Source organism: Hemitrygon akajei, chromosome 3 (assembly GCF_048418815.1).
Source record: "Hemitrygon akajei chromosome 3, sHemAka1.3, whole genome shotgun sequence".
Taxonomy (NCBI): domain Eukaryota; kingdom Metazoa; phylum Chordata; class Chondrichthyes; order Myliobatiformes; family Dasyatidae; genus Hemitrygon; species Hemitrygon akajei.
In genome coordinates this window covers 130,413,428-130,426,859 of record NC_133126.1, presented here as the reverse complement: position 1 = coordinate 130,426,859, position 13,432 = coordinate 130,413,428, and the positions used below count along the sequence as shown (strand labels likewise).

General features: G+C 39.6%; 1 pseudogene; it reads left to right on the top strand.

The window, feature by feature from the left end:
• Positions 1–7,742: 7,742 nt before the first annotated feature.
• LOC140723767 (small nuclear ribonucleoprotein-associated protein B' pseudogene) lies at positions 7,743–8,414 on the top strand (annotated as a pseudogene).
• The last annotated feature ends 5,018 nt before the right edge of the window (positions 8,415–13,432 follow it).

Sequence of the window (13,432 nt, the reverse complement as noted above, 5' to 3'; positions counted from 1 at the left end):
TAAAAAGCCCTCTGCCCCAAATCATGGCATATTTTCTAAGAAATTAGTTAAATATGTTGAAGGCACACTGGTGCTTGAAAACCCTGGATTATACTCTGAAATCAATGGTACATTTCACCACTGTTCATGTTGCTAATTTCCGTCGTTGACAAGAACTGGAGCTGTTAGTCCTTCTGTGGCCTGGATTGAACATATTTCCAGTATTAAGACCAGGCACTGACTCATTATTAGGTTTCTGGAATCCAAATATATATTTTTAAAAAACAGTTTAAAAGCAGTGGGTCAAGCTCACAAGAATCACTTGATATTGCTTCATGTGGACAAGCCCATTTAAGTTGGCTATAAATAACGGGACTTTCAAAGGTTCCTTCTCAAGCTGTTTTGTATTCCTTGTGAATGTAAATGCTGTCCCTGACCACAAGCATGTTAGAATGCTTTAAATCTCATAGCCCATGACTGAACCTAGCAAACAGAATGTCAGTCAAGTGTTATTAAAATACAGATGATTATTTCAATTGCTCACAAGTGCTGGTGTGGACTGTACTTTATGCTGAAGGGAGAGGATCATTACACCAGACAACAATGTTTTTGCTTCCTGAATACTTTTGAGTGTAGCTTATGTACTTGGGGCTGCTGGTCATGAAATTTCCCTATCACACACCATTTTTTGAAATTGGTTCTATTTGTTATTTCATTTCATGATTCAAGTCAGAATAACTGCTCTGCTAAATCTACGGAAGGCATTTATGTTGGTCTACAAATCAAACAGGTCACCAATGACAGGCAATCAAAGAACTTCTCACGGGACTGGAGAAAATCACATGGAAGCCATTCAAGGATGTTGTTGAACATTGTCTTGGCAACTACAGAGCACCAAACTATGTGCAGCTGGCTGATAAAAAGCTTCAAGCATACAAAACGACGAAATGTAACATGTCATGAAAGATTCATTTTCTGCATTCCCATTTAGACTTCTCCCCTGCAGATCTTGGCACTGTTAGTGACGGGCATGGTGAAAGGTTTCACCAGGACATTGCGGTTATGGAGAAGCGATATCAGGGCAACTGGAATCTATCAATTCTGGCTGATTATTGTTGGACACTTAAGCAAGAAGCCCTAGACACTGAGTACAAATGAAAATCATCAATAAAACATTTTTAGTTTAGTTGAACTATTGCAAAGCGTCAGCACCATTGTGCAATTAAACACGTTATATTAAATAAAATTTAATTTCTTGTTTCTCCAAAGTCTTATGTGATATAAGTAGTTTGACATTATATTTGTGTTCAGCTTCAGGCAGTCTATCAAAAAAAAATCTGGGGAAAGCACTATTTTTGAAAAAAATTGTTGTCCAGTGTTATTGCTCTCTAGGTCTTCTATTTCATCCTGCTGACAGATTCACATTTCTCTGTCCCTGTTGGCTGGGTGATGGGGCCCAGCCTTGAAGATGGTTATATGCTGCAGGTTGCTCTGAGAACTGATCCCAAAAGAGCACCACTCAAGAAAAGGAGGTGAGAACGAAAAACAAACAACGCTGTGAAAACTCGACTGGTCAAGCAGCATCTTTGGAAAGAGAAATATCAGGTTTAATGGTATCAGGTTAAACCACCCCTCCCCAGCAGAGTTCTGGCAAAGAGTCTGATGAAGGGTTGCTGACCTGAAACATTAACTCAGTTTCACTTTCCACAGACGGTGCCTGACCTGCTGAGCCTTTCTAAAATTTACTGGTTTTATTTTAGCCATCCAGAATCTACAAGGTTATTTTTTCCCAAGATGGTGGAATGTTGATTGACAGAATAATCTAAGTTATTTCAATGCCTAGCCTCTTTATTCTTCGGCTCAACTGAAGAAGAATCCTCTACAGAACACATGTTCCCTCATTTTATTTGTTACTCACAATGCTGACACGATGGCTGTGAACTTCACAATGCAGAAAAAAGCAAGCTCCTACTTTATCAAAGTTTTCAATATTGCTCTAAGCACAAAGAGGAGCCATTTAGAGAGTTTCATGTCACAAATAAATTCAGCCGATGAAGTTAATTCAAATGCTGAGAATGAGCTTTGCAGATGGCACTCTGCTCTCCGTTGGATGCTATTGAATCAGGTGAATATACTTCACACTGCAATTGTTATTAACTACTGTATATAGAATTCAACTCTGCACCAGTAAAGAGCTACTGAGGCACCATTTCTGGAAAATGGACAGCAGTCACGGTAATGTTAATCCTTTGCATGATGCCTCATTGGAGAGGAGAATCCAGTGCTCAACTAGTTGTGAATCTTGAAATTTCTACCCCATGTGTTTAATGGATGCTTAATTAATAAGAATATTTGAATCAGTTATTGTTTTTTTTGAAATTTAAAGGAAGTGAACAATATTCAAATAGTGATGGAAAAAAGGGCAAATTCCTATTGAATAGCATAGTAGACTCTAAGGAATGAATAGCCAGTCCTTTCCCTGTTTCTTCCATTCTTATATTCAACCAGTACACAGGGGAATCCATCCAAGTATCTCACTCCAAATACAAAAATGTTTAATTGTTTTCATTTTCTATCCTAATCCCAATAATAGGAGATACAGAAGCCTGAAGGCACACACTCAGCGATTCACGAGCAGTTTCTTCCCCTCTGTCATCCGATTCCTAAATGGACTTTGAAGCTTTGGACACTACCTCACTTTTTGAATAAACAGTATTTCTGTTTTTGTACATTCTTTAATATTCAATTCAATATACGTAATTGGTTTACTTGTTTATTTACTACGTTTTATTTTATTTATTATTTTTTTCTTCCTCTGCTAGATTATGTATTGCATTGAACTGCTGCTGCAAAGTTAACAAATTTCACATCACATGCCAGTGATAATAAACCTGAATCTGATTATCAAAATAATTCTATGGTCAATTTACAAAGCAGACTTAAAATATATCCAACGATCATTTCATGCACCTGAGCTTGTGACCTGCCCTGGAAATTGGGAATACAGGTGTACACTGCCCTTTCAAACCAGGAGTTTCATTTCATATCTGAATTTCCAAGGTGTGCCGCTTACAGGTGAGGCCTCCCAATGACTCATCAGGATGTGTTGTACTTCAATTTCCACCTGCAACTTTCAGTGGACAGTAAAATTACTTGGACTTTGAAGGGTGACTAATCTACTATTGGTGTTCTGCTTGATGAATAAATTAAAAGCCGCCATGGAAAACAATTACTGTAGAGATAGTGGACAGCTTAAGGGGTGTACGGCGGCCAATAGACTTCTGAATTTCAATGGTTCAATGGGTCCATTTATTATCAGAGAATGGATAGAGTAAACAAACTGAAATTCTTGGTTTTTGCAGATATCCACAAAAACAGAAGAGAACCCCAAAGAATGATTGACTGTAAAATGTTAAAAACCCCAAAGCCCCCTCTCCCACCCCTCCTGCCCCATGCACAGGCAGCAAGAAAGCATCAACCCTCCTCCACTTATTTCAGCAGGAAGCATCAGTACCCATCAACCACCAAGTGGGCAAAGCCCCAAAACTGAGTCCATGACCTGCTGTCCATCAGAAACTAATTGTATGCCCAACAATTCGACATGCCACAGGCTATATCTATCCACCAAAAACTGCACTTTCCAAATAGGAACAAGTTGGCTCACAGACAACTGTTGGCAATATCAACCAATAGCATCAGAGTCAGTCGCTTAGCAGTGGAATCAAGCATTTCAACATCAGGGTCCTTGGTGGGCCCTGAACACATTACGACTACAATGACGACAAGTTTAATATTCTATTACCACAAGTCAAGCTCTTGTATTACCGCAATAAGAATATAAAAACACCTTGGGCAAGTCTTTATTCTGAACCGAGCAAGAACTTTCTGTTTTATTGAAATGACTTATTGTGGACAATAAGTCATATTCACCTTGAGCCACACTTTTGTTATAAAATTGGATCTGATCCTTATCTTCACGACAGCATTACATCATTGTATGGAAAATGTTGAAGATCCATAGAAGGCAGCAATATAAACCTTTTTCAATGTCCTTTAAAGGTTTAATTCAGACATGACAATACTGAATGACAGGGTAAGTTTGAGGGTGCCGGGTGGCTATCCCCTTCTCCTATCCTCTTATGTTCTTGCGATTAACATTCCTGTTTGCAGTCAATAGTTTGGTTTTCTTTTACCAGCAGAATTTCCTGTCTGAGTTGCAGCAGCAGGCAACCAATCCGTTCAGCACTGGACTGGCTCTCCCTAACCCATTAACTGGAGGCTGGAAGTCTGGAATTATTGATGTTTTACACAGAGGTCTGGAGGTAAATGATCAGATGTACAGTATGTTCATAGATTGTGAGCAATACTGACAAGGCTGGCATTTATCATATTCTTGGGCTTGCCCAAGAAATATTTGGTCCTTATCCAGGGTTTTGACCCAAATCATCAATTTCTCCCCATTCCCCCCCTACAGAATGAATGCTGCTTGACTGTTGAGATTGTCCAGCAAATTACCTGTTGCTCCAGATTCCAGCATCTGCAGTCCCTGCTGTCTCTGCATAATGTTTTTTTTTTCTTGAATTGGTCCTGCAGCTTAAAGCAATGGTGTAAATGGCTGTGTCCAGTTAGAGAGCAGTTAAATATAAAATGCTTGGGTGTTTGTCTGGAGACACAGTGGGACCAGAATGTGTATAGATGCCAAGATGCTTTCTTCACTGTTGTTACGTTCTTGTTTTGGCATGTTAATACTTCCTCCCTTGATAATCTGTCTGTATAATTATCTCTTTAAGACTGTAGAGTTCTGCCATGTTCAGTATCTCTAGAGTGACATAAAGAAAGAAGCTATTGTTTCACATCATGTTGAGCAATGGGTTTGCTTAATTAATCTCAGATATGGGGACCAAATCATTACATTTGACATGGCATGTGGAGGAAACACATTATTCTTGATCCACAATGGTGAAAATGATTTCCAGGATATTCATGAAACATTATTATCTTCAGCTAATGATCTCATAGGAGCAAACACAGCACAGGCTGCACAATTCACTCTGCAGAAGGATGTGGCATATGAAACAATAGTCACATCACATAAGGCAAGTGAACAAAACAATTGGTTAATGCTGCTTGTGTGTGAGACAACTTGCTGCAAAATCTGATCTTGATGAGTGCTGAAGGAATGGATTATTAAGGAATGCATATCAAGGAAACTTGAAAGAAGAGCCCTTGGAAAGGACATCCACCTGTCTGAGTGGCTTGAGCAGGCAAGATTGCTGTCACTTTCTGAGAGTAAAACAGATGATATAGAAAGCCTGCAAGGTACTTCTGTGAATAGAATTAGTGCACAAAACTGCTACTTATAAATTTTAACAAAGAACAATCATGAGCATCAGAAAGGTAAGTAAAAACTCAAAAAAGTGCACTAAATCTGTACCATCCAACCATACAATGTAGAACATTCTGCAAATAGAAAACAGTGTGGAAAAGCTACGCAGAAAACTCACACACTTCGCAAAGATCATTAGACAAAGACCGCTAGGCCATCAAGTCTGTTCTGACATTCAATCAAGGCTGATTTATTATCCCTCTCAATCTTATTCTTTTGGCTTCTCTCCATAACCCTTGATGCCTTACTAATCTAGAACCTATCAATATCTGCTTTAAATATATCCAATGATTTTGCCTTCACAGTTGAGTTGTCAATGGAAATGAATCCAGAATTTCACTGCACACTGAGTAAAAAGAAACCATCCTCATCTCTGGTCTAAAGGGATGTTCTTGTATTCTGTGGTCGTGCCCTCTGGTGTTAGACACCCCACTATAGGAAACATCCTCTCCACATCCACTGTATCCAGGCCATTCAATATTTGCTGGGTAATATCTTGCGGAATATTTATCTCAAAGATCAAAAAAAAATTATCAAAGTACATGTCGCCATTTACTATCTTGAGATTCATTCTCTTTCAAGTTTTCACAGTAGAACAAAGAAGCACAAAAGAATCAATGAAAAACTATACACAAAATCTAACAAGCAACTAATGTGCAAAAGAAAATGAACTATGTAAATAGAAAACAAACAAGTACTACTAATAATAAAGTAAATAGGTTGTCATTCAGCAAACCAAATCTGCTAGAACTCATCAAAATATAAAAGATGCCATTGAAGCCAATGTGGAGCCAAGGGAAGGAAGCCATAGTGTTTGGGTCTCTGGCACTGTGTCTGGTGCTGTGGCTCAGAAAGGAAATGCGCGGAGAAGAGGGCTGAAGAGGTGATAAGGGATTCAATAGTGGCAACAGAGGACACAAAGAAACTGGTCAAAGACCCAGCGATCTGTCTCTTGCCTCCTTCAATAACATGGGGTAAATACCATCGAGCCCTGGGGACTTATCCACTGTAATAATCATCAGGAGGACCTGCAATTTGGTTGACAGCAAATGATGCTGCTCCAATGTCTTATGGTCTTAAGGAGTTCAAGATAAATTCCAATAATACTGTCTACAAATTAATCATTCACCTCACTCATCAGTATACTTAGTCATGCATTCAAATGAGCTTTTGTAAGTCGCCAAACAATTTATTGCTTGACACAGAGACACATCAATCAATGTGATGAGTGAACTTATTTCCATCATTCTCTGCTGTCAACTTACTCTAATTCATTGAGAAAACAACATAATATTTCCAAAATATAGAGCTCCTTTGAAAGCTGTTGGATTTTTTTTTGATATGGCAGACAGATCCAAGCATGTTAACATGACATTCTCTGTAATCTCAGGTGACTGTGAGATTCTTCAGAGTTTTGACACAGCATCAGTTCATCACATCGTAAAGATTGCATTTGCTGTGCCTACAACCAGTCCCACTAATCAGATAGATATGTTAGCAGAACATACCTGCTATGTAAGCATAAATGTAGCATCCAAAATGATCGCATTGAATGAAATCAAAAAGGCAGTGAAGCCTGATTTTGATTTACCACCGTGTATGAAAGCAATTCAGCCACAAAATTTGAAAATCATCATGGTGCTGGCACTCTGTTGTGATATCTTACATTCCGTGCCAGATTTACACAACCTCCACAATGGAACTTACCGCAGATCTCGTGCAACACACATAACATGCTGGAGGAACTCACCAGGTCAGGCAGCATCTATGGAAATGAATAAACAGTTGAGGTTTTGGGCCAAGATCTTTCTTCAGGACTGAAAAGGAAGGGAGAAGATGCCAAAATAAAAAGATGGGGGCAGTTATGGGTGATAGCTAGAAGCTGAAGCCAGGTTGGTCTGAAAGATAAAGGATTGGAGAAAAAGAAATCTGATAGAAGAGGAAAGTGGACCATAGGAACAACGGAAGGAGGAAGGGACCCAGGGGGAGATGATAGGCAAGTGAGAAGAGGTAAGAAGCCAGAGTGTGGAATAGAAGAGGGAAAGTGTGGAGGGAATTTGTTTTACTGCAAAGAGAAATCAATACTTATGCCATCAGGCCAGATTTTGAGCTATCGTTATTTTCCAGTCAACAATAGATTGCTTATTTACATAGCTCACAAATATTGTGAAGGAATATGAAACTGGTTGAACACAAACCAATAAAGTAACCATGGTGACACACCTACAGGAATTCATACAAACTTCAGAGTTACCCAAACCTCTGGCTTCAGGGCGTGTATCTCAGCACCTGTGGCCTTTTGTAGAAATGTTTGCTTTCCCTGCAGTCACTCTGCAACCTGTTGGGTGGTGGGCCTATCCCACCCACAGCCATAGTGCTGAGTGAGAGCAGCAAGATGCTTCAGTATGCTGCCTACAGAATGAGGAGCATCTTCAAGACGGGCACATCTTCATTAGAAACTTCAAACTGTTTGACAAACACGTGAATCTTAATCGACTGTATGTGATTGTGATAAGTTCAGGAAGATCAAGCCAAAGAACTCCAAGCAACCTGAGTGAAAGGAAAAGAGAGTTCTTGGACTGGTCTTGCTTCATGGTGAAACACTGGTTTCCATGACAATGGAAGGTCCTCATACTGGAATTGCTTGTGCAACTCTTGCTGACGTTGGTTGAGCAGTGAGTCATGGTTTCCCTCCTCTAGCATGAATGCAATAAGCTACAGCTGAGTTTGCAAGTCCTATCCAAGGAATAGGAGCATATCTCAGCAGGTGATGACACTCCAAGCATGTGGAACAGCTGCAGCAGCTGCAGTTACATCCAGTATCATGGCAGGACCTCAGCAATACACACCAGGGCGTGGAGGCTCACCACCACTGGGCCAAGGAGTAACCCCACTGGGTATGATGGACTCTCCTCCTGGAATAAGGTCCCCTATGGAACCACCTATGGGGATGCCTCCTGACCAAGAAGCAGCAATGGGAATGAAACCACTGCCACCAAAACTAAGATGTCCTCCACCACCCAGTATGCACCCACCAAGGTTGCCATGATTATGAAACTAGGAAAATGTCACAGTTGACAAATTATACCCATCTACACAGGAACATTTGTTCATGAGGAGGAGGTGTCCTGAGCAAATAATTTTTTTTCAGAACATGCTGCTCTAACAGCTGGTGGTTGTAATGCAATTGCTAAAATTTCTGGGACTTTTATCAGTAGAATGGCAAGACTGTTGCCTGGTTGGAATCTGCTTGATTTATGTTGTAATATTTACATTTTTATTAAAATGTTTGAATAACGTGGGAAAAAAAGGCCAGGGTTTAATAATCGTGTTGATTTTTCACATTTACATTCTGGTAATTATTTACTGGCAATTTGCAATGCCTGTGGTATTCTTTCACTTTGTTCTATATCCACAAAGGTAATAATACTAAAACATGATTGTTTCTTTTCTATTTGATATGCCCCAAGCACTGGGGATGGAAAACAAGCAGCTTATTTTAACTCTTTATCCTTAAAATTACACCGAGGCAGGCCATTTGTCCCATTGGATCCATGTTTGTTCCAAGGGGAACAATCTGAGGAGTCCCATTTTCTTTTACATTATTTCCCCACCCCTCTGCACATCCTCTTTCACACATGCCCATTAGCTCCTTTTGATTAATTATTATGCAGATTTGCCTACTAAACTACCAGCACATCTTTGGGATGTGGGTACAAATTGCAGCACACAGGAGGATCCCACAAAGTCACGGAGAGAATATGTCAGCTCACCGAAACAGCCCCTGATGTCAGGAGTGAACCCACGTTGCTAAAGTTTATACATCATACTGTACATTGCAGAAACATCTCAAAAATCTGCTGTCAATGGTGAGATATGAAAGTTAAAGAAAATGCTAGAGAGTGAGATAACAGATCTCCTATCAGTGAATGAGACAGGGCAGGTGACAGAAGTGTGCGTGTGAGGGAATACTTTTGACCTAGTGTTCAAAGTGCCATTAGTTTCAATACAATGATGGAAAAGGATAGGTCTGGTTCTTGATTTGAGATAAACTGGAGAAAGGCCAATTTTGATGGTATCAGAAAGGATCTGACAAGTGTAGATTGAGACAGGTTGTTTTCTGGCAAAGGTGTGCTTGGTAAGTGAGAGGCCTTCAAAAGTGAAATTTTGAGAGTACAGTGTTTGTATGTTCCTGTCAGAATAAAAGGTAAGGATAACAGGTTTAAAGAACCTTGAATTTTGAGAGAAATTGAGACCATGCTTAAGAAGAAGGAGATATGTAGCAGTTACAGGCAGGGCAGCAAGAAACAAATGACATGTAAAGAAATGGAAGAGAACACTTAAGGAAATCAGGAGGGATGATAGAGAGGATGAGGTTGTTCTATCTATCGGACAAGGTGAAGGAGAATCCCAAGGGCTTCTGCTAATATATTAAGAGCAAAAGGATAGCAAGCAACAAAATTGGTTTTCTTGAAGATCAGATTGGTCATATGTGCATAGGCCTAGAAGAGATGGAGATGACCTTAAATGGATTTTTTGAAACTATATTCACTAGGGCAATGGACATGGTGTTCATACAAGTGAGACTCCACAAACAGATTACAGAAGCGGAAGCGTTTGCTGTCTTGAAGAAAATTAGGACTGATAAATCCCCAGAGCCTGATGTTCTCCCTTGGACATTGTGGAAAGCTGGTGAAGAATTGCAGGGTATCAAGCAGAGATAGTTAAAACTTCCTTAACCAGAGGTGGGCTGCAGGAGTAGTGGCAGATAACTAATGAGGATAAATGAGGAGACTAGGTAAGGATAACAAACAGGAGGCTGCAGGAGGCAGAGGAGCAGATTCGGGATTGCTTCAAGTTGGTGGGCCAGGCCATGTTCAAGGACTCATCAGAAGATCTTGACTAAATATGCCACAGTTGTCACTGACTTTATAAAGACACTCATGGATAAGTGTGTTTCCACTAAATCATTCAGAGTTTTCCTTAAACAGAGGCACAAGACGATCCAAGGGATCTGCAATATGCTGAGGGCTAGATCAATGGCGTTCAGGTCTGACGACCAAGGACAACACAAGACAACCAGATATAACCTCCGGAAAGCCACCTCACATGTGAAATGGCAATTCCAAACCAAACTGGCATCACAGAAGGATCCCCGACAGCTGTGGCAGAGCTTGAATGCTATCACCTTCTATAAAGTAAAACCAAGTGATATGAGTGAAAATACAGTTTCGTTCCCCAATCAGCTCAATGATTTTGATCCTCGCTTTGACCAACAGAACATGGAGACACGTGCACAAAATCCCACAGCCCCGATGACCCTGTGGTTTTAGTTTCTGAGGCTGACTTGAGCATATTCTTTAGGAGGAAAGAACCACCAAAATCATCTGGCCCAGATGGTGGACCTGGTCAAGTACTGAAGACCTGGTCTAATCAACAGGCTAGAGAGTTTACTGATATCCTTATCCTCTCACTTTGATACTCTGAGGTACCCACATACTTCAAGCAGGCTTCAATTATGCCAGCATCCAAGAAGAACATGGTAATCTGTCTCAATGACTATTGTCCTGTACCGCTGACCTCCACTGTGATGAAGTGCTTTGAGAGGTTGGTGATGAAACGTATCAGTTTCTGCCTGGGGAGCAACTTGAATCTGCTCCAATTTGCCTGCCATCACACAGGCCAACAGCAGACTCTATTTCATTGGCTCTTCATTCAACCCTGGAGCATGTGGAGAGTGAAAATACATACATCAGGATATTCTTCATTGACTACAGCTTTGCACTGCCATCTCCTCAAAAATAATCAATAAGCTCCAAGACCTAGACCTCAATACATCCTTGTGCAACTGGATCCTTGATTTCTTCACTTGCAGACTCCAGTCAGTTCAGACTGGCGACAACATCTCTACCACTATCACCATCAGAACAGTAGCAGCACAAGGCCGTGTGCTTATCCCCTTGCTCTACTCACTTTATACTAATGGCTGTGAGGCTAAGCGCAGCTCTGAGCCATATTTAAGTTTCCTGATGACATGATTGTTGTTGGCCAAATCAAAGGTGATAAGGAATTGGCATATACGAGGGAGATTGAAAATCTGTTGAGTTGTGCCACAACAACTTCTCACTCAATGTCAGAAAAACCAAAAAGTGGATTATTGACTACAAAAGGAGAAAACTGCAGGTGCATGAGCCAGTCCTCATCAAAGGATCAGAAGTGAAGAAGGTCACAACTTTAAATTACTTGGTGTATCATTCCCTGGGTCTAGCATGTATGTGCTATTTCAAAGTAGGCACAGCAGTGCCTCTATTTCTTAGAAGTTTGTGTAGAATTGACATATCATCTAAAACTTTGACCAACTTCTATAAGCGCACAGTGGAGAGTATATTGACTGGTTGCATCATGGCCTACTATGGAAACACTAATGCCCTTGAATGAAAAACCGTACAAAAAGTAGTGGATACAGCCGAGTCCATTACAAGTAAAGCTTTTCCCACCACTGAGCACATCTACAAAGAGCACTGTCGCAGGAAAGCAGCATCCATTATCAAGGACCACTTCCATCCAGGCCCTGCTCTGTTTTAGCTACTCCCATCAGGAAGGAGGTACAGGAGCCTTAGGTCCCACACCACCAGGTTCAGGAACAGTTATTTTCCCTCAAACATCTTGAACCAGAGTGGATAACTTCACTCACCCCAAGAATGAACTGATTGCACAACCTATGGACTCTTTCTCAAGGATCCTACAATTTAGATTCTCAATCTTATTTATTTATTTATTTAGATTTTCTTTTTGTATTTGTACAATTTGTTATCATTTGGATATTTGTTGTTTGTCTTTTGTGTAGTTTTCACTGATGCTATTGTGTTTCTTTGTATCTTCTCTGAATACCCACAAGAAAATAAATCACAGGATAGTATATCATGACATATATGTACTTCAATGATAAATTTACTTTGAACTTGAGGACTAGGCCTCAAGCCATGGTGTTATCTATTTAAAGCCACCAGGAGAGAGATCAGAGCCAGTGCACTCCAACAGGAGCTTGAGTCGGTGCTGCTCCCAAGTGTTCACTCAGGAAAAGACAAACTGTATTGCTGTTGAATGCAAATTTCTGTGGCATTCATGGATTCAAGGTCTGAACTATATATTTTTTGCCTGGATGTAACTGAGAAATGTTTGGAAATGACAATGTGAAATTAAGTTATTTTGAAATAGAAAACAGAATGTGTATTCAAACTTACAAACTGTAATCCTGTTGTATACAGGTCAGGCTTTTTTTGTGTGTAAGTATTGAGAATCGACTTTCCATGGACGACCCAGCAGTTCATCCAACAAACCAAGAAACAAGATAGCGAGCCACCCAAGATCAAAGAAACAGCACAGGAATGAAATGTTTCAAGTCATAGAGGATTTAATACGGTTGGCTAGATACGTATATTTCTCATTCGAAGGATCTAAATTTGATTTTCTGGAAGAACTGATTATTTTTTATAAAAACTTTTAAAAGTTACTGAATCAGATTTACTTTGTTTAAAAGTTGTGATGTTGGAGAAGTTGTCTTGAAAGGATTTAAGCTGTGTGTATATATATATATATTTAGTGTTGAATTACAATTTGTAGACATACTAACCTGAACTGAAACTGAAGTTAACCATAATACTTAAGAATAAGAATTCAATTAATTTCCTAACTAACTAGGGGTAAATAAAAAGGAAAATGTTAGTCTGTAAACCTTTAATTAGGAAATAACTCTAGATCTAATTAGTTAGCAAAATTGGAGTAATAAAGGTTATTCTAGTGAATCTCTCTGATTCTAACTAAAAGGAATTTGTTTTTTTGTTTTGATATCTGAGATTTGGAACCTAAGACAGAATGCTGGAATTTTGAATTGTTCTTACTCATATAAATATTTTGTATATATTGTTATTTTTAATGAACAAACTTACGTCTAGAAGTGTGTGTTTGCTATTCAATGCCTCCTTTCAATACCTAGAACTTCTGATATGTAATTAGATTTTCTCATAAAGAGTGCAACAACCAGTCACATGAGATAAGACAAACACT